Source organism: Lithobates pipiens, unplaced genomic scaffold, assembly GCF_037356315.1.
Source record: "Lithobates pipiens isolate NorthernLeopardFrog02 unplaced genomic scaffold, aLitPip1_a1.2 Scaffold_30, whole genome shotgun sequence".
NCBI lineage: Eukaryota > Metazoa > Chordata > Amphibia > Anura > Ranidae > Lithobates > Lithobates pipiens.
In genome coordinates this window covers 97033459-97054678 of record NW_027507791.1, presented here as the reverse complement: position 1 = coordinate 97054678, position 21220 = coordinate 97033459, and the positions used below count along the sequence as shown (strand labels likewise).

The 21220-nt window shown below is 41.6% G+C and overlaps 1 protein-coding gene and 15 non-coding genes across 24 annotated transcripts in view; 1 reads left to right on the top strand and 15 right to left on the bottom strand.

Annotated features, from left to right (window-relative positions):
- The window catches only part of CAPN3 (calpain 3), a 263927-nt gene that overhangs the window by 50628 nt on the left and 192079 nt on the right, over positions 1 to 21220 (top strand). The window lies entirely within an intron of this gene.
- On the bottom strand, positions 10587 to 10658 carry TRNAA-UGC (transfer RNA alanine (anticodon UGC)). The gene has a single exon. It is a non-coding gene; the product is annotated as a tRNA-Ala (tRNA).
- On the bottom strand, positions 10810 to 10881 carry TRNAA-CGC (transfer RNA alanine (anticodon CGC)). The gene has a single exon. It is a non-coding gene; the product is annotated as a tRNA-Ala (tRNA).
- On the bottom strand, positions 11112 to 11183 carry TRNAA-UGC (transfer RNA alanine (anticodon UGC)). The gene has a single exon. It is a non-coding gene; the product is annotated as a tRNA-Ala (tRNA).
- On the bottom strand, positions 12735 to 12806 carry TRNAA-UGC (transfer RNA alanine (anticodon UGC)). Its single transcript has one exon. It is a non-coding gene; the product is annotated as a tRNA-Ala (tRNA).
- Positions 12962 to 13033, bottom strand: TRNAA-CGC (transfer RNA alanine (anticodon CGC)). The gene has a single exon. It is a non-coding gene; the product is annotated as a tRNA-Ala (tRNA).
- Positions 14451 to 14522, bottom strand: TRNAA-UGC (transfer RNA alanine (anticodon UGC)). Its single transcript has one exon. It is a non-coding gene; the product is annotated as a tRNA-Ala (tRNA).
- On the bottom strand, positions 14678 to 14749 carry TRNAA-CGC (transfer RNA alanine (anticodon CGC)). The gene has a single exon. It is a non-coding gene; the product is annotated as a tRNA-Ala (tRNA).
- On the bottom strand, positions 16156 to 16227 carry TRNAA-UGC (transfer RNA alanine (anticodon UGC)). Its single transcript has one exon. It is a non-coding gene; the product is annotated as a tRNA-Ala (tRNA).
- On the bottom strand, positions 16384 to 16455 carry TRNAA-CGC (transfer RNA alanine (anticodon CGC)). The gene has a single exon. It is a non-coding gene; the product is annotated as a tRNA-Ala (tRNA).
- TRNAA-UGC (transfer RNA alanine (anticodon UGC)) lies at positions 17634 to 17705 on the bottom strand. Its single transcript has one exon. It is a non-coding gene; the product is annotated as a tRNA-Ala (tRNA).
- On the bottom strand, positions 17867 to 17938 carry TRNAA-UGC (transfer RNA alanine (anticodon UGC)). The gene has a single exon. It is a non-coding gene; the product is annotated as a tRNA-Ala (tRNA).
- Positions 18093 to 18164, bottom strand: TRNAA-CGC (transfer RNA alanine (anticodon CGC)). The gene has a single exon. It is a non-coding gene; the product is annotated as a tRNA-Ala (tRNA).
- TRNAA-UGC (transfer RNA alanine (anticodon UGC)) lies at positions 19333 to 19404 on the bottom strand. Its single transcript has one exon. It is a non-coding gene; the product is annotated as a tRNA-Ala (tRNA).
- Positions 19571 to 19642, bottom strand: TRNAA-UGC (transfer RNA alanine (anticodon UGC)). The gene has a single exon. It is a non-coding gene; the product is annotated as a tRNA-Ala (tRNA).
- TRNAA-CGC (transfer RNA alanine (anticodon CGC)) lies at positions 19798 to 19869 on the bottom strand. The gene has a single exon. It is a non-coding gene; the product is annotated as a tRNA-Ala (tRNA).

Below are 21220 nucleotides of genomic sequence, written 5' to 3'. Positions count from 1 at the left end.
GTGCGACTGCGACCATTCTTTTTTACTTTAGTGTCAGTTTAGTGTGAATATAGTGATAGTGCAGAGTCAGCATAGTGCAACCTTTAATTTTTACTTTAGTGTCAGTTTATTGTTGCAGGGCAAGTTTACTGCAGTATATATTGAGGTGCATTAGTGTACATTTACTGCAGTATATTGAGGTGCACGTGTGCTGTAGTATATTGAGGTGCGTTAGTGCCCATGTACTGCAGAATATTGATGTGCGTTTACTGCAGTATATTGAACTGCATTAGTGCACACTTACTGCAGTATATTGAGGTTCATTAGTGCACATTTACTGCAGTATACTGAGGTGCATTCGTGCATGTATATTGCAGCATATTGACGTGTGTTAGAACACGTTTACTGCAATATATTGAAGTGCGTTCGTGCACGTTTACTGTAGTATATTGAGGTGCATTAGTGCACGTATACTGCAGTATATGGAGGTGCTTTAGTGAATGTTTATTGCAGTATATTGAGGTGCATTAGTGCACGTATACTGCAGTATATGGAGGTGCTTTAGTGAATGTTTATTGCAGTATATTGAACTTCTTTAGTACATGTTTACTGCAGTATATTGATGTAAAGATTGATGTGGTGATTGATGTGCCATTTGGGTATAACATGCTTCACAAGGCATTTAACCTTCCACCACTCAGCCCATTGAGCATCTAAAAGCCACACAAAAGGAAGGCATTCTCCTGGTGGTCCTCACATGGCTACCCACGAGTCCAAAATTTCCTTTCCTCACGCTTATTCCCCTCCTGGGAGAGTATCCGGGAAACACAAGGGGCGCCGGCTAACAAGCATTATCACTTTATCCAATTAAAGCACTGGATTGCAACGTTGCGCCGCATTTCCATCTACCCCTTCCAAAAAACTTTTTTTGAACATTCATGCCAACACGCCCCAGGGTCCCCAGGCCTTATTTCGGCCATTTATGCCTCCCTGAATAGTCGCCCGCCATCAGCACCCCTCTCTTATATGACTCAATGGGAAAAGGACCTTCAGGCCCCAGTAGACCCAGAGGACTGGAGCAGGGCCTGGAAAACAGTCGCCAAATGCTCGTTCAACACAAATACCCTAGAGGCTGCATATAAAGTAATGTTTCGATGGTAATGGGTACCTGCCTGCACAGCTTGGGCTTTCCCTGGGAGTACTGACAGATGCTTCCGCAACTGTGGACAGCGAGGTGATGTTATGCACACATGGTGGGCTTGCCCAAGGCTGGTGGAGTTCTGGTCTAGGATTTTTGGTTTACTGCAAATACTTTTCCACCTAACGATTCGAAGGGACGCTAAGCTAGCTCTTCTACATTGCCCGGTACCTGGTTTGCAGGGCCCTCGACAGAAGTTGGCTACTTATTTATTTATAGCGGCCAAGCGGACCATTGTCCAAGCCTGGAAGTCCCAACGGGTAGATTTTCAAGGGGTTAAAACCCGCATGACTGCTATGTTACTTCAGGAACGTATGTCCAGTATTGTCCATGATTCTCATGCTAAATTTATAAAAATCTGGGAGCCATGGATCTCCTATGAGTTCCCCGCGCTCCAAGCTGCATGCCTGGGCTAGGTCTAACTCCTCTTGGCAAGGCGCCCACACCCGAACTTTCCCCCTCCTTTCTTCCCCCTCTTTTCTCCCTACCTTTCCTTCTTTTGTTCCCTATCTCTCTTCACTCTTCTTTGTAATCTCTCCCATTGCTAACAAATACTGCTGCCCCCCGTAGAAGGGGGTAGTGGGAGAAGGGCTTGCCCTCCAGAAACGACGAGGGAACGAGTTGCTTGGTTCTGGAGCCTGTCTCGATACCATCCCCTACTCATTTTCCCTCCTTTTCTTGTGTTTATTATAAGTATAATGTGATGGTTAGCCCTTTGGTTTCATATTCATGCTTTGTAGCCCCTGCGAGGGCGCACAAGGAGCAGATTGTAGTCTCTTGTTTATTCCTGTTTATTCAAATTTTCAATAAACATATTGAAACAGAAAACTACAAATCCATAATTTCAGAGTATTTGAATATTACAAAAAAAAAAAGAAAAAGTATAAGCATACATATGTACTCAGTACTTGGTTTGGGCACCTTTTGCAGCAATTACTGCCTCAATGCGGTGTGGCATGGAAGCTCTCAGCTTGTAGCACTGCTGAGGTGTTATGGAAGACCAGGATGCTTCAATAGCGGCCTTTGGCTCTTCTGCAATGTTCGGTCTCATGTCTCTCATCTTTCTCTTGGCAATGCCCCATAGATTCTCTGTGGGGTTTAGGTCAGGCGAGTTTGCTGGCCAATCAAGCACAGTAATCCCAAGGTCATTGAACCAGGTTTTGGTGATTTTGGCAGTATGGGCAGGTGCCAAGTCCTGCTGGAAAATGAAGTCAGCATCCCCATAGAGCTTGTCTGTGGAAGGAATCATGAAGTGCTCCAAAATCTCCTGGTAGATGGCTGTGTTGACCCTGGCCTTAATGAAGCACAGTGGACCAACACCAGCAGATGACATGGCTCCCCAAATCAACACATACTGTGGAAACTTCACACTGGACTTCAAGCATCTTTCAGTGCGTGCCTCTCCATTCTTACTCCATACTCTGGGTCCTTGGCTTCCAAACGAGATGCAAAATTTGCTCTCATCAGAAAAGAGGACTTTGTACCACTGAGCAACAGAACAGGTCTGTTTTCCTTAAGCCCAGGTAAGACGCTTCTGAGGTTGTTTGTTATTCAGGAGTGGCTTGACAAGAGGAATACAACTTTTGAAGCCCATGACCAGGATCCGTCTGTGTGTGGTGGCTCTTGATGCACTGACTGCAGCCTCAGTCCACTCCTTGTGAAAGTCCCCAATATTTTTGAATGGCCTTTTCCTGACAATCCTCTCCAGGCTGCGGTAATCCCTGCTGCTTGTGCACCTTTTTCTTCCACACTTTTCCCTTCCACATAACTTTCTATTAATGTCCTTTAATACAACACTTTGGGAACATCCAACTTCTTTTGCAATTACCTTTTGAAGCTTTCCCTCTTTATGGAGGGTGTCAATGATGCTTTTCTGCACAACTGTCAGGTCAGCAGTCTTTCTACTGAAACAGACAGGGAGACCATTTAAAGGCTCAGAAGCCCTTTGCAGGTGTTAGGACTTAATTAGCTGATTAGAGTGGAACACTTTGAGCCTAGAATATTGCACCTTTTCACAATATTCAAATTTTTCTGAGATCGTGGATTTGGGGTTTTCATGAGCCGTAAGCCATAATCATCACAATTATGACTAATCACGGCTTGAACTATCTTTCTTTGCATGTAATGAGTCTATCTCATATATTAGTTTCACCTTTTAAGTTGCATTTGTTAAATAAATGAACTTTTGCACAATATTCAAATTTTTTCGAGTATCACCTGTAATCTATCATTGTTTCAATGCATGCATCAGTGACACAATTACCGTTGTGTTCCTGTTTGAGCAGACTCTGTGTGGCATTATGGACAGGGCACTAGCAGCACAGCAGCGGGAGGAAGAGGAGTACTTCCTTTTCTCCCAAGGCCCACTTTATGCAGACACCATTCTTGCAATACCACAGAACACACAAGAGCAGGAGGAGAATTATGGCAGTTTTGGAGGCATTGAAGCAGAGGAAGAAATATGTCAAACTTTAAGAGATTTAAGAGAGTTTCAGATACCTAGATACTGTAATCCTCAGGGACCCCAAGGACTCTGCTTCTCATGCCTCCACAAACTTGGGCTCCCTCATTCTTCAAAGCCTGCAAAAGGACCCGAGAAGTTGTGGCATCAAGGAGAAGGATCACTATTGGTTGGCAACCTTTCTTGACCACTGTTACAAGGGGAAAGTCTGAGAACTCATCCGGTCCTCAGAGAGGGAGCAGAGTATGAAATGTTTTGAGGATACCTTAAAGAGGCGTTTATGTAAAGGAGTTCATGTAGGTTACAGTCTCATGCAAAGGCTAGTTTTGAGTCTTCTTTTGGTTAAGAGAGGAGCAGTGGAGAAGGGACAGCCTTAGTGAGGAATTAAATTTTTTTTTTAGTCCTCAGCACCCAGGGCTGTCAGTTTCCACATCCCATTGGCAGCATCTGCATCATATGGTGGAAGATTATCTAGAGGCAAAAACAGACATGGAGAACTTTCCAAAAACACAAAAGATGTGTTTTTGCCACCCAGAAGAACCATTGAGAGCAGCAGAAACCTTTAACTAGTCTAATTATCATCAATAGTCAGCTTGAGGGCTATACTAAACCGTTGATCAGCGCACCTGTTCGTTTTTTCTCTTGTGTGTATTTTATGGAGAGGTTTCCAGTTGACGATCCACTGGGTTACTGGGTCATGAGAACAGACCACTGGCCAGAACTTGCCCAGCATGCAATTAAGCTTCTGGGCTGCCCTACATCCAGCGTGCTTTCCAAATGGACATTCAGTGCTGCCAGAGGTTTTGTGAGAAATAAAAGAGCGAGTCTGTCCACAGACTCCTTTGACCAGCTGACATTTATCAAAATGAATCATTCCTGAATTAGCAGCAGCTTTCAAGCCCCTGATGCCAATGTTGCTCATTAAGTGTTTTTGGGATGTGGAGTCTGTGTAAGACTGTCTAGGCTCCCTAGCTTTTTGAGTGTTGATTTTATCTTGAAGAAGCTTTTTTGTATTGGTTTCCTGGACACAATTACCACCCAAGAACAATTTTTTTTTTTTGACAGGTGCATATCATTTCAAGTTTTTGACAGCAAGGCCAATTCTTGCAGTCATCAATGGGTTGTTCAACCCATCTCTACTTATTTGCTAGGAGGTATAGATAGTGTGTTGTATGCATGCATATTTGTAATATTAATGTCTGATGTTGTTTTCCTACAATTGTAAGTAGTTTGTATGTACAGCATTCTTATTTAATAAAAGCACATTAATATACTACAAGGGTTTCTGTTTCCGTGCTTTACAGTAAAGTTACTTAAAAAAAGCAAAACTACTCCACTACTCTAATCAAAATGAAAAAAAAAAAAAAACATTTTGCCTTTAAATATACTGTACTTTACAAAACATAAAGGTTCATTTAAGCATGCAATGTTTTGTGTGTATAATTCATTGGTTGCATTTTATGTGGATAAATAGTGTTTTAAAATGGTATTTGTTTTATTTTCACGTTTAGTGTGGGATATAGCTAGACACTTCATATCATGAAAATCTGCCAAAGTCAGGCACAAAAGGGGCCACACAGGGATAACAAGTCCCATTCTCGTATTATTTTCTGTTGTCAATGCATTCCAAACTACTAAGCACATTTAGAAATGGATTTTCCATTGAACTCTGAGAGACCTTCACTTTATCAACAAACTCACTTTTTACCACTACGGTATACAATAATTAAACAAACACACACTAGAATCCTGCAACTGGGAAGTAAATAGTCATGCTATTAGTTGAATTGCATTTCTTTTTGCACAATCAACTAATACATTTCACAGATTTTCATATGTAGATTTTTTAACTACTAACCTCTGTGTAGATTTTTTTTGTTTAATATTTTTGTGTTTCTTTTTTAAATGCTGATGTTGTGCATATTTTTTTCTGTTGGTTGCTTTTTACAGAAAATTTTGGAATATGCTCATACAAAAATGTTCATCTCTTGGGTATGGTATACTATGCAGAGGTGTTTGAAAAAGTGAGAATTGCAGGCTGCACACCCCTTCCCCAAATAAAACCATAAACAATAACTTTAAAAGAAATATACAACATATTCATTGAAATAAGAATGACCTTGGCATTTTATTAGTTTATTCAAATTACTAATTGGCCATTACTGAAACATTATTACAATAATTACTTATTGAAGTGTTCGGTCATAAGAAATCAAGCAAATTCTATGAATTACCATTGGAAAGTGGGTACTGGATCAGGCTGGACAGCAGGCAGAGGCACTGGAACAGCAGGCTGGACAGCGGGCACTGGAACAGCCAGCTGAACAGCAGGCACTGAAACATCAGACTGGGCAGCGGGCACTGGAACATCAGGCTGGGCAGCGGGCACTGGAACATCAGACTGGACAGCGGGCACTGGAACATCTGAATGGACAGTGAGCAGAGGCACTGGCACAACAGGCTGGACAGCGGGCACTGGAACAACAGGCTGGACAGTGGGCACCGTAACATCAGACTGGAAAATGGGCACCGGAACATTAGACTGGAAAGCGGGCACCAAATGATCAGGCCAGAGAGCGGGCATTGGAACAGCAGGTTGGACAGGCTCTGACGTTCAAGGTTGTGTGTGTATGGTGTGGTGCTATCACTGTTTAAATATGTGTGCGGGACCTATGTGCATGTTCTCATATGCTCGTGAGTATATGGGCGCTTAAAAAATTATATATTATAGATTTTTTTTACCACTGTACTGTTAACTTTTTTTTATCAACTTTATTGCTATTACAAGGGATGAACAACATCCCTTGTAATAGCATGGGCCATAACATGTCCTCTTTATAGAAAGACTCCAAATCTCTCCCCTGGCCTCCAATACAGACACAGATCAGTCTAATCAGCTTCTTCCCTGGCTGGTAATGGCCAGCTAAACAATGAACCGAAACAGGAAGTGACAAAATCCTTGTCGCTTCTTGTTTTTGACATCACACAATGGTTGGAACAACATTGATTTCTCTAACTGTGTGTCTAGAGCTAGATGCCGCTGGTCAAATCCTTTCCAGGCTCTCTGATTGCACGGGAGAGCCTAGTAAAGGGGGTGGACGGGGTAAAAGTAATCCAGAGGCTCTTTAACCACTCTGATTTCTTTTATTTTTGTGTAGTATCGCTGACCCTAAATAATGATGATTCAATCACTGCTGCAGCTGCAACAATGACGCTTCCCATCCGAGGACGATTATAAATGTATGTTGAACAGGGAGTGGATAATTGTAGAATTTGGAGTGGTTAGGGGTAACGGTCATTTGTCAAGGCTTGTTTTTTATTTATATAATCACAGTTTATTGAAATTTTGTACAAGACCACAGTTCAAAAAGAAAACACACATCCATCAAAAGAAAGGTCAATGTTTGCAATATAAGTCCTGACAGTATACAATCTGGTACAACAACAGGGTATATTGCAAATCAACAGACTGTGCCTATAGGCTAAATAAAGTACATCAATATCAATCAATATACTTATCAAAGTCTATCATGTAATCAAGAAGGACATACCCAGATAAGTAGTATCGTACAAATTCTAGCTACCATCCTCTAATATAAAATGTACCATACAGGACCATATCTAACAGACAGTAAAAAAAAAAAAAAACAAGGCAAAAAACAACAACTATGACACAATGGGTGCACACCTAATAACCATCCATCAGAGAATAACCATCCACGGAAAAACATGGGTGTAGAGCACCCCAAAATCCATATCTTAAGGGAAAAAAAAGACAAAAACATAGCTGTAAAATGTCAAGATCACCTTAGCAAGGCCTAATACTGAGGCCAATTCAGACAGGCTAAATTCACTCCCAGACTCGCCTATCACTTCATGGCTAAATGGGAGGAGGATGTTGTCTATACTCGTAGTGGACCCAAATTGATTTTGTAACAAATCACAAAGAGAGCGGCGCCTCTGGGTGTAGATGTATAAAACAGTTTATTTGCACATTACATGTACAGGCAACTCACATTTTTAAAGTTGATCATAAGCATGTCAATTAAAATACATTCATCGTGTGTGTCATCAGATCCGTTAAGGGCTCCTCCTGCTCGCTAAGAGCCTTGCCCTTAATGTGAAAATAAACTGTTTTATATGTCTACACCCAGAGGCGCCGCTCTCTTTGTGTTTTGTTGTAGAATCTTGGAGCTTGTTTTCAGTTTCCCCTTGGAGGCAGCCCTGCTTGTACAATTCACCTCATCATCCCCTCCTTTCTTTTAAAATTTGGACTTTAGTAATAATTTTTTATTATTATGGACTCCATTTTTTGATCTAAAATGTTAATTTAACTAACTTTTAAAGATAATGTGTCTTTATTTACTGTCTGCATCCTAAGAGGGGTTTTCTCCATATATTTCCCAGACTATTGCGCCTTTTACTTGTTTACCAAATAGATTTTGTGGATGAGGTACATTGATGACATCCTCCTCCTGTGGGATGGCTGTTAACAGTCTTTGGCACAATGTTTTACCTTGCTGAACCAGAACGATTGAGGTATATCTTTGACTTACGAGTCCAGTAGACATAAGGTTAATTTTTTGGTTATGGTAATAGAGATTCATGAGTGCCAATTTCAATTCAAGACATATTTTAAGTCTACAGACCATAATGGATTTCTACCTACAGATAGTTACCATCCCCATTCATGGCTACGTTCAATTCCGCGCAGCCAATTTTTGAGGTTGTGTAGGAATTGTACGGACCCAGCGACAGAGGTTTCTTGAAAAGGGCTACAATCAATCCGAGGTAGATTTGGACTTGAAAAACACCCTAGAGTTTGATAGACTCTCATTGTTGGTTGAAAAACCTCTCTCTGAGTCCAATGATTCCTTTAAATGGTCATTGGTTATAACCTATTCTGTGCAACACAAACAAGTGAAGTCTAAAATAGATAAACAATGGGGTGTATTAACCACTTGCCGACCGCTTCCTGTATATATACATTGGCAATTTGAAGAGGGATATCTCGGTAACGGCAGCAGCTGCTGCTACAACCGAGATATCCATCTTTACAGGAGGCGGTCATGCTTACGATAATGTTGATCTGCAGTGGATTCACCACGAGATCACCGTTATCCACGGCGGGAGAGGTGCCACCCCCCTACCGTCACTCTCCCACGCCCCCCGCCACTTACCGGAGCCGTCGGTAGCAGCGGAGGCGATCGGGACCTGTCATGTCCTGAGTATGGAGACGAGTGAGGCTAAGATGGCCCCCACTCATCTCCATACCATAAGAGGGCGGAAGAGACGTCAAAACATCACTTCCGCCCATACCTCTTTTTTTTTACATTTTTCTGTTGTAATTTTTTCAAATGACAATTTTTTTTTTTTTTGCATTTTAGTCCAAATATCAGATCTGAGGACTTTTTGACCCCAGATCTCATATTTAAGAGGACCTGCCATGCTTTTTTCTATTACAAGGGCCGTTTACATTCCTTGTAATATGAATAAAAGTGACCAAATTTTTTTTTAACCACTTCCCAACCGGCGCACAACGATGTACATCGGGAGAATGGCACAGGCAGGCAAATTGGCGTAATTGCCGCCCTGCCATTGCGTGCACGCCGCCAGCAGTGCACATTCGTGCCAGTCTGGAACCCGTGAGTCCACGGAGATACCCACGATCATCTCACGGGGAGGCTAAACGGGGAGATATCGATGTAAACAGCATCTCCCCATTCTGCCTAGCAACAAGTGACACTGATCTCTGCTCCCTATGATTGGAGCAGAGATCAGTGTTCGCTAACACACAGCCCAGCCCCCCACAGTTAGTAACACACCCCTAGTACACACTTAACCCCTACACTGCCACCCCCTGGTTAACCCTTTCACTGCCAGTGTAAAAAAAAAAAATCGGGCACATTCGAAAATATTTCAACCAAATTCGAAAATATTTCTACCGGATTCGAAATGATTTCAACATGATTCGACATTATTTCAACCACATTCGAAAATATTTTGTGACCCGAATTTAGGGCCATGTATCTCGGGGTCACTTGGTGCTAGGAACTCCAAATTTGACCCCGAGATATGTGGCCCCAAAATCGGGTCGCAAAATGTTATTCTCTGCTCTAATAACTAATAACATTTTGCGACCCGATTTTGGGGCCACTTATCTCGGGGTCACTTATAGCTAGAAACCCCAAATTTGGTATGCAAACACAATAATAATATCACTACAACATATCCAAATTTGAAGTGTCTAGCACCAAGTGACCCCGAGATACATGGCCCTAAAGTCGGGTCACAAAATATTTTCGAATGTGGTTGAAATAATTTCGAATGCAGTTGAAATAATTTTGAATGCGGTTGAAATAATGTCGAATGCAGTTGAAATAATTTCGAATGCAGTTGAAATAATTTTGAATGCGGTTGAAATAATTTCGAATCATGTCGAATTCATTCGAATTCATTCGTTATATTTCTTTCGTATTTGTTGTAATTTGTTATTTTTTTATTCGGACATTCGGATGCATCCGAATGTCCGAAAGATGCAAAATACTGGTCATACCCTTAAACAGACAGCCAATGTCAACTACAAGTTCATTAGCATGCTTCCAAGAAAAGCCTTCCTTGCTACTGCCACCCATTTAGACAGTACCCAGCAAAGCTGTGGGCAGGGTTTTGAAACTAGTTGCAATCACCCCAACTGATATCTGTTTAAGGCGAAGGCTGGAGATACCAAGAATTGAACCCAGGGCTTCACACATGCAAAGCGTGTGCTCAACCACTGAGCTACATCCCCATCTTGTGCTTGTCCTTCTGTGCCTTTTTTTTTTTTGGGGGGGGGGAGAAAGTTTGACTTTAGAGAAAAGTTCTCAGCAGGATTTTGCACTTTGTGGGGATAATTAGTCAAGTCAGCATGCGCTGCATAGATACTAGACTCGGCTTTAAGATAAAAAATGGAGATGCCGGGGATTGAGCCCAGGACCTCACACATGCAAAGCGCACGCTCTACCACTGAGCTACATCCCCATCTTGTTTGCATGAGTCTGTGCCTTTTTTTTGGGGGGGGTGAAGTTTGACTTAAGAGTAAAGTTCTCAGCAGTATTTTGCACTTTGTGGGGATAATTAGGCCACTCAGCATGCGCTACATGGTAACTAGACTCGGTTTTAAGATAAAGAATGGAGATGCCGGGGGTTGAACCCGGGACCTCACACATGCGAAGCGTGCGCTCTACCACTGAGCTACATCCCCCTTACTACTCAGGAGCAGACCTTTGATCCTTGTGAGTTGAAAATGCAGATAGAGAGGAACAAAGAGATGAATTCCTGGTTGTCTCCTCCACCCTTACATGCTAATGACTTTGGAGGGTGCGGCCAGGCATGTTTATGTAAGGGTTGTTTTGGCCAAATGTTTCCCATGTGAGTGCACATGCCTGGGTTGCAGCAGATGAGGGGTGGCCGTTTCCCTTGGCGTACGGTAAATGGAGATGCCAGGGATTGAACCCGGGGCCTCACACATGCAAAGCGTGCGCTCTACCACTGAGCTACATCCCCTTACCTTGTGGTAGCGCTTGTGCCTTTTTCGCCCCACAAAGCTCTAAACGATGTTGCATCCTTTAACCCGGCACCTGGCCTTCACATCTGTGTTCCACTACCAGTACTCAGGGCCTCCTTCACTTCCCAAAACCAACCACTATTTCATTTTTTTTATTCCAGGAAGGACTTTCAGCCTTCAAGAGCCAAAAAAAACCCATTTATGTCCGAATTGTGTTTGTCAGTTAGCTGACAACACATCATCTCCTAGCTGCATAAGTGACCTCTCTTTGTGTCTGTGTCACATCTAATTACTGTGTGGCTCTCACCTGCATGAGCACTAGTCTGAGAGAGGCAGGACTTTTTCGAAATGAAGTTTCTTCTCAGGAGGTGTCAGGTCTCACACTGCAGATAGAGGTCATGCATTAACCCATGCAAAGCCATGCCTAATAGCCTCACGTGTCAACACAATAAGAAACCGCTGACACAGGAATGTGAAGATTTCCTCTACTATAGCCTATGCGTACAGTTCAACAAATGACACCATTAAACTACATCTTCAGGGCACAACTTATGCAGGGAGGACTCCCCTTTTATTGAGGAAAAAAAACCAATCCCCTCTGGGTGATCAATGGACATTGCAAGAATTTTAACACGTTTTGTTGCAGAGTCCTACCTGTTTCTTCTCTGAATGAATAGCTTTTTGTTAGATCATGTCTTGTGCAGGACTGATTTGAAATGGGAGTTATTTTTTTATTCTTCACTTTTGAGCAGCTGATGCACTTGCAGGGCTCTAGTGAGAAGAATAACAGGACCTGCAGTCCTTGAGAAGTACTTAACCATTTAGGAGCATCTCACCAAATCTGACATTTTTTCTTGCAGAGGTTGCCTAAAATCTGACTTGTATCTAAGGGAAGACTTCTGGGAAAATCAGTGAGCCAATCACACAAACAGGAAGTGAAATCTCTGGGGGCCGTTCTGTACACCAATTGTGTACGGAACGCCTCTAGGTTGCCATATTGCATTGAATTTTACAGAAAATGACAGCGCTGTCAATTGAAAAGTAAAGATCATTTTTTTTAAATAAGTGACAATATGGCTTGTGTTACAATTGTATATACAATATTACTTTTACTTATTTTCTATCTTTTTTTCTGACGAAACTGGATATACCCTTAAACAGACAGCCAATGTCAACTACAAGTTCATTAGCATGCTTCCAAGAAAAGCCTTCCTTGCTACTGCCACCCATTTTGGCAGTACCCAGCAAAGGTGTGGGCAGGGTTTTGAAACTAGTTGCAATCACCCCAACTGATATCTGTTTAAGGCGAAGGCTGGAGATGCCGGGAATTGAACCCAGGGCTTCCACACATGCAAAGCGTGCGTGCTCTACCACTGAGCTACATACCCATCTTGTGCTTGTCCTTCTGTGTCTTTTTTTTTTTTTTGGGGGGGGGGGGGGGAAAGTTTGACTTAGAGAAAAGTTCTCAGCAGGATTTTGCACTTTGTGGGGATAATTAGTCAAGTCAGCATGCGCTGCATAGATACTAGACTCGGCGTTAAGATAAAGAATGGAGATGCCGGGGATTGAACCTGGGACATCACACATGCAAAGCGCGCACTCTACCACTGAGCTACATCCCCATCTTGTTAGCGTGAGTCTGTGCCTTTTTTTTTGGGGGGGGGGGTGAAGTTTGACTTTAGAGTAAAGTTCTCAGCAGTATTTTGCACTTTGTGGGGATAATTAGGCCACTCAGCATGCGCTACATGGTAACTAGACCCGGTTTTAAGATAAAGAATGGAGATGCCGGGGGTTGAACCCGGGACCTCACACATGCGAAGCGTGCGCTCTACCACTGAGCTACATCCCCCTTACTACTCAGGAGCAGACCTTTGATCCTTGTGAGTTTAAAATGCAGATAGAGAGGAACAAAGGGAAGAATTCCTGGTTGTCTCCTCCACCCTTACATGCTAATGACTGTGGAGGGTGTGGCCAGGCATGTTTATGTAAGGGTTTATGTAAGGGTTGTATTGGCCAATACTACTACTTTTACTTATTTTCTATCTTTTTTTCTGACGAAACTGGACATTAGACATGTGCAAAAGGAAAAAATTTGTTTAGTTTCATTTCGTTTTAATTCGTTAATTCATTAATTTCGTTTAGTTATATTCGTTAACTTCCTTAAATTCGTTTTCGGATTTCGTTTAGTTTTCTACCGAATTCGAAAAATTGGGCACATTCGAAAATATTTCAACCAAATTCGAAAATATTTCTACCGGATTCGAAATGATTTCAACATGATTCGACATTATTTCAACCACATTCGAAAATATTTTGTGACCCGACTTTAGGGCCATGTATCTCGGGGTCACTTGGTGCTAGAAACTCCAAATTTGGATATTTTGTAGTGCTAGTACTATCGGGTCGCAAAATGTTATTCTCTGCTCTAATAACTAATAACATTTGGCGACCCAATTTTGGGGCCACATATCTCAGGGTCACTTATAGCTAGAAACCCCAAATTTGGTATGCAAACACAATAATAATATCACTACAACATATCCAAATTTGAAGTGTCTAGCACCAAGTGACCCCGAGATACATGGCCCTAAAGTCGGGTCACAAAATATTTTCGAATGTGGTTGAAATAATTTTGAATGCAGTTGAAATAATTTTGAATGCGGTTGAAATAATGTCGAATGCAGTTGAAATAATTTCGAATGCAGTTGAAATAATTTTGAATGCGGTTGAAATAATTTCGAATCATGTCGAATTCATTCAAATTCATTCGTTATATTTCTTTCGTATTTGTTGTAATTTGTTATTTTTTTATTCGGACATTCGGATGCATCCGAATGTCCGAAAGATGCAAAATACTGGACATACCCTTAAACAGACAGCCAATGTCAACTACAAGTTCATTAGCATGCTTCCAAGAAAAGCCTTCCTTGCTACTGCCACCCATTTTGGCAGTACCCAGCAAAGGTGTGGGCAGGGTTTTGAAACTAGTTGCAATCACCCCAACTGATATCTGTTTAAGGCGAAGGCTGGAGATGCCGGGAATTGAACCCAGGGCTTCCACACATGCAAAGCGTGCGTGCTCTACCACTGAGCTACATACCCATCTTGTGCTTGTCCTTCTGTGTCTTTTTTTTTTTTTTGGGGGGGGGGGGGGGGGGAAGTTTGACTTAGAGAAAAGTTCTCAGCAGGATTTTGCACTTTGTGGGGATAATTAGTCAAGTCAGCATGCGCTGCATAGATACTAGACTCGGCGTTAAGATAAAGAATGGAGATGCCGGGGATTGAACCTGGGACATCACACATGCAAAGCGCGCACTCTACCACTGAGCTACATCCCCATCTTGTTAGCGTGAGTCTGTGCCTTTTTTTTGGGGGGGGGGGGTGAAGTTTGACTTTAGAGTAAAGTTCTCAGCAGTATTTTGCACTTTGTGGGGATAATTAGGCCACTCAGCATGCGCTACATGGTAACTAGACCCGGTTTTAAGATAAAGAATGGAGATGCCGGGGGTTGAACCCGGGACCTCACACATGCGAAGCGTGCGCTCTACCACTGAGCTACATCCCCCTTACTACTCAGGAGCAGACCTTTGATCCTTGTGAGTTTAAAATGCAGATAGAGAGGAACAAAGGGAAGAATTCCTGGTTGTCTCCTCCACCCTTACATGCTAATGACTGTGGAGGGTGTGGCCAGGCATGTTTATGTAAGGGTTTATGTAAGGGTTGTATTGGCCAATACTACTACTTTTACTTATTTTCTATCTTTTTTTCTGACGAAACTGGACATTAGACATGTGCAAAAGGAAAAAATTTGTTTAGTTTCATTTCGTTTTAATTCGTTAATTCATTAATTTCGTTTAGTTATATTCGTTAACTTCCTTAAATTCGTTTTCGGATTTCGTTTAGTTTTCTACCGAATTCGAAAAATTGGGCACATTCGAAAATATTTCAACCAAATTCGAAAATATTTCTACCGGATTCGAAATGATTTCAACATGATTCGACATTATTTCAACCACATTCGAAAATATTTTGTGACCCGACTTTAGGGCCATGTATCTCGGGGTCACTTGGTGCTAGAAACTCCAAATTTGGATATTTTGTAGTGCTAGTACTATCGGGTCGCAAAATGTTATTCTCTGCTCTAATAACTAATAACATTTGGCGACCCAATTTTGGGGCCACATATCTCAGGGTCACTTATAGCTAGAAACCCCAAATTTGGTATGCAAACACAATAATAATATCACTACAACATATACAAATTTGAAGTGTCTAGCACCAAGTGACCCCGAGATACATGGCCCTAAAGTCGGGTCACAAAATATTTTCGAATGTGGTTGAAATAATTTTGAATGCAGTTGAAATAATTTTGAATGCGGTTGAAATAATGTCGAATGCAGTTGAAATAATTTCGAATGCAGTTGAAATAATTTTGAATGCGGTTGAAATAATTTCGAATCATGTCGAATTCATTCGAATTCATTCGTTATATTTCTTTCGTATTTGTTGTAATTTGTTATTTTTTTATTCGGACATTCGGATGCATCCGAATGTCCGAAAGATGCAAAATACTGGACATACCCTTAAACAGACAGCCAATGTCAACTACAAGTTCATTAGCATGCTTCCAAGAAAAGCCTTCCTTGCTACTGCCACCCATTTAGACAGTACCCAGCAAAGCTGTGGGCAGGGTTTTGAAACTAGTTGCAATCACCCCAACTGATATCTGTTTAAGGCAAAGGCTGGAGATACCAGGAATTGAACCCGGGGCTTCACACATGCAAAGCGTGTGCTCAACCACTGAGCTACTTCCCCATCTTGTGCTTGTCCTTCTGTGCCTTTTTTTTTTTGGGGGGGGGGAGAAAGTTTGACTTAGAGAAAAGTTCTCAGCAGGATTTTGCACTTTGTGGGGATAATTAGTCAAGTCAGCATGCGCTGCATAGATACTAGACTCGGCGTTAAGATAAAGAATGGAGATGCCGGGGATTGAACCTGGGACCTCACACATGCAAAGCGCGCACTCTACCACTGAGCTACATCCCCATCTTGTTAGCGTGAGTCTGTGCCTTTTTTTTTGGGGGGGGGGGGTGAAGTTTGACTTTAGAGTAAAGTTCTCAGCAGTATTTTGCACTTTGTGGGGATAATTAGGCCACTCAGCATGCGCTACATGGTAACTAGACCCGGTTTTAAGATAAAGAATGGAGATGCCGGGGGTTGAACCCGGGACCTCACACATGCGAAGCGTGCGCTCTACCACTGAGCTACATCCCCCTTACTACTCAGGAGCAGACCTCTGATCCTTGTGAGTTTAAAATGCAGATAGAGAGGAACAAAGGGAAGAATTCCTGGTTGTCTCCTCCACCCTTACATGCTAATGACTGTGGAGGGTGTGGCCAGGCATGTTTATGTAAGGGTTTATGTAAGGGTTGTATTGGCCAATACTACTACTTTTACTTATTTTCTATCTTTTTTTCTGACGAAACTGGACATTAGACATGTGCAAAAGGAAAAAATTTGTTTAGTTTCATTTCGTTTTAATTCGTTAATTCATTAATTTCGTTTAGTTATATTCGTTAACTTCCTTAAATTCGTTTTCGGATTTCGTTTAGTTTTCTACCGAATTCGAAAAATTGGGCACATTCGAAAATATTTCAACCAAATTCGAAAATATTTCTACCGGATTCGAAATGATTTCAACATGATTCGACATTATTTCAACCACATTCGAAAATATTTTGTGACCCGACTTTAGGGCCATGTATCTCGGGGTCATTTGGTGCTAGAAACTCCAAATTTTGATATTTTGTAGTGCTAGTACTATCGGGTCGCAAAATGTTATTCTCTGCTCTAATAACTAATAACATTTGGCGACCCAATTTTGGGGCCACATATCTCAGGGTCACTTATAGCTAGAAACCCCAAATTTGGTATGCAAACACAATAATAATATCACTACAACATATCCAAATTTGAAGTGTCTAGCACCAAGTGACCCCGAGATACATGGCCCTAAAGTCGGGTCACAAAATATTTTCGAATGTGGTTGAAATAATTTTGAATGCAGTTGAAATAATTTTGAATGCGGTTGAAATAATGTCGAATGCAGTTGAAATAATTTCGAATGCAGTTGAAATAATTTTGAATGCGGTTGAAATAATTTCGAATCATGTCGAATTCATTCGAATTCATTCGTTATATTTCTTTCGTATTTGTTGTAATTTGTTATTTTTTTATTCGGACATTCGGATGCATCCGAATGTCCGAAAGATGCAAAATACTGGACATACCCTTAAACAGACAGCCAATGTCAACTACAAGTTCATTAGCATGCTTCCAAGAAAAGCCTTCCTTGCTACTGCCACCCATTTAGACAGTACCCAGCAAAGCTGTGGGCAGGGTTTTGAAACTAGTTGCAATCACCCCAACTGATATCTGTTTAAGGCAAAGGCTGGAGATACCAGGAATTGAACCCGGGGCTTCACACATGCAAAGCGTGTGCTCAACCACTGAGCTACATCCCCATCTTGTGCTTGTCCTTCTGTGCCTTTTTTTTTTTTGGGGGGGGGGGGGGAGAAAGTTTGACTTAGAGAAAAGTTCTCAGCAGGATTTTGCACTTTGTGGGGATAATTAGTCAAGTCAGCATGCGCTGCATAGATACTAGACTCGGCGTTAAGATAAAGAATGGAGATGCCGGGGATTGAACCTGGGACCTCACACATGCAAAGCGCGCACTCTACCACTGAGCTACATCCCCATCTTGTTAGCGTGAGTCTGTGCCTTTTTTTTTGGGGGGGGGGTGAAGTTTGACTTTAGAGTAAAGTTCTCAGCAGTATTTTGCACTTTGTGGGGATAATTAGGCCACTCAGCATGCGCTACATGGTAACTAGACCCGGTTTTAAGATAAAGAATGGAGATGCCGGGGGTTGAACCCGGGACCTCACACATGCGAAGCGTGCGCTCTACCACTGAGCTACATCCCCCTTACTACTCAGGAGCAGACCTTTGATCCTTGTGAGTTTAAAATGCAGATAGAGAGGAACAAAGGGAAGAATTCCTGGTTGTCTCCTCCACCCTTACATGCTAATGACTGTGGAGGGTGTGGCCAGGCATGTTTATGTAAGGGTTTATGTAAGGGTTGTATTGGCCAATACTACTACTTTTACTTATTTTCTATCTTTTTTTCTGACGAAACTGGACATTAGACATGTGCAAAAGGAAAAAATTTGTTTAGTTTCATTTCGTTTTAATTCGTTAATTCATTAATTTCGTTTAGTTATATTCGTTAACTTCCTTAAATTCGTTTTCGGATTTCGTTTAGTTTTCTACCGAATTCGAAAAATTGGGCACATTCGAAAATATTTCAACCAAATTCGAAAATATTTCTACCGGATTCGAAATGATTTCAACATGATTCGACATTATTTCAACCACATTCGAAAATATTTTGTGACCCGACTTTAGGGCCATGTATCTCGGGGTCACTTGGTGCTAGAAACTCCAAATTTGGATATTTTGTAGTGCTAGTACTATCGGGTCGCAAAATGTTATTCTCTGCTCTAATAACTAATAACATTTGGCGACCCAATTTTGGGGCCACATATCTCAGGGTCACTTATAGCTAGAAACCCCAAATTTGGTATGCAAACACAATAATAATATCACTACAACATATACAAATTTGAAGTGTCTAGCACCAAGTGACCCCGAGATACATGGCCCTAAAGTCGGGTCACAAAATATTTTCGAATGTGGTTGAAATAATTTTGAATGCAGTTGAAATAATTTTGAATGCGGTTGAAATAATGTCGAATGCAGTTGAAATAATTTCGAATGCAGTTGAAATAATTTTGAATGCGGTTGAAATAATTTCGAATCATGTCGAATTCATTCGTTATATTTCTTTCGTATTTGTTGTAATTTGTTATTTTTTTATTCGGACATTCGGATGCATCCGAATGTCCGAAAGATGCAAAATACTGGACATACCCTTAAACAGACAGCCAATGTCAACTACAAGTTCATTAGCATGCTTCCAAGAAAAGCCTTCCTTGCTACTGCCACCCATTTAGACAGTACCCAGCAAAGCTGTGGGCAGGGTTTTGAAACTAGTTGCAATCACCCCAACTGATATCTGTTTAAGGCAAAGGCTGGAGATACCAGGAATTGAACCCGGGGCTTCACACATGCAAAGCGTGTGCTCAACCACTGAGCTACATCCCCATCTTGTGCTTGTCCTTCTGTGCCTTTTTTTTTGGGGGGGGGGGGGGGGGGGGGGAGAAAGTTTGACTTAGAGAAAAGTTCTCAGCAGGATTTTGCACTTTGTGGGGATAATTAGTCAAGTCAGCATGCGCTGCATAGATACTAGACTCGGCGTTAAGATAAAGAATGGAGATGCCGGGGATTGAACCTGGGACCTCACACATGCAAAGCGCGCACTCTACCACTGAGCTACATCCCCATCTTGTTAGCGTGAGTCTGTGCCTTTTTTTTTGGGGGGGGGGGTGAAGTTTGACTTTAGAGTAAAGTTCTCAGCAGTATTTTGCACTTTGTGGGGATAATTAGGCCACTCAGCATGCGCTACATGGTAACTAGACCCGGTTTTAAGATAAAGAATGGAGATGCCGGGGGTTGAACCCGGGACCTCACACATGCGAAGCGTGCGCTCTACCACTGAGCTACATCCCCCTTACTACTCAGGAGCAGACCTTTGATCCTTGTGAGTTTAAAATGCAGATAGAGAGGAACAAAGGGAAGAATTCCTGGTTGTCTCCTCCACCCTTACATGCTAATGACTGTGGAGGGTGTGGCCAGGCATGTTTATGTAAGGGTTTATGTAAGGGTTGTATTGGCCAATACTACTACTTTTACTTATTTTCTATCTTTTTTTCTGACGAAACTGGACATTAGACATGTGCAAAAGGAAAAAATTTGTTTAGTTTCATTTCGTTTTAATTCGTTAATTCATTAATTTCGTTTAGTTATATTCGTTAACTTCCTTAAATTCGTTTTCGGATTTCGTTTAGTTTTCTACCGAATTCGAAAAATTGGGCACATTCGAAAATATTTCAACCAAATTCGAAAATATTTCTACCGGATTCGAAATGATTTCAACATGATTCGACATTATTTCAACCACATTCGAAAATATTTTGTGACCCGACTTTAGGGCCATGTATCTCGGGGTCACTTGGTGCTAGAAACTCCAAATTTGGATATTTTGTAGTGCTAGTACTATCGGGTCGCAAAATGTTATTCTCTGCTCTAATAACTAATAACATTTGGCGACCCAATTTTGGGGCCACATATCTCAGGGTCACTTATAGCTAGAAACCCCAAATTTGGTATGCAAACACAATAATAATATCACTACAACATATACAAATTTGAAGTGTCTAGCACCAAGTGACCCCGAGATACATGGCCCTAAAGTCGGGTCACAAAATATTTTCGAATGTGGTTGAAATAATTTTGAATGCAGTTGAAATAATTTTGAATGCGGTTGAAATAATGTCGAATGCAGTTGAAATAATTTCGAATGCAGTTGAAATAATTTTGAATGCGGTTGAAATAATTTCGAATCATGTCGAATTCATTCGAATTCATTCGTTATATTTCTTTCGTATTTGTTGTAATTTGTTATTTTTTTATTCGGACATTCGGATGCATCCGAATGTCCGAAAGATGCAAAATACTGGACATACCCTTAAACAGACAGCCAATGTCAACTACAAGTTCATTAGCATGCTTCCAAGAAAAGCCTTCCTTGCTAACTGCCACCCATTTAGACAGTACCCAGCAAAGCTGTGGCAGGGTTTTGAAACTAGTTGCAATCACCCCAACTGATATCTGTTTAAGGCAAAGGCTGGAGATACCAGGAATTGAACCCGGGGCTTCACACATGCAAAAGCGTGTGCTCAACCACTGAGCTACTTCCCCATCTTGTGCTTGTCCTTCTGTGCCTTATTTTTTTTTGGGGGGGGGAGAAAGTTTGACTTAGAGAAAGTTCTCAGCAGGATTTTGCACTTTGTGGGGATAA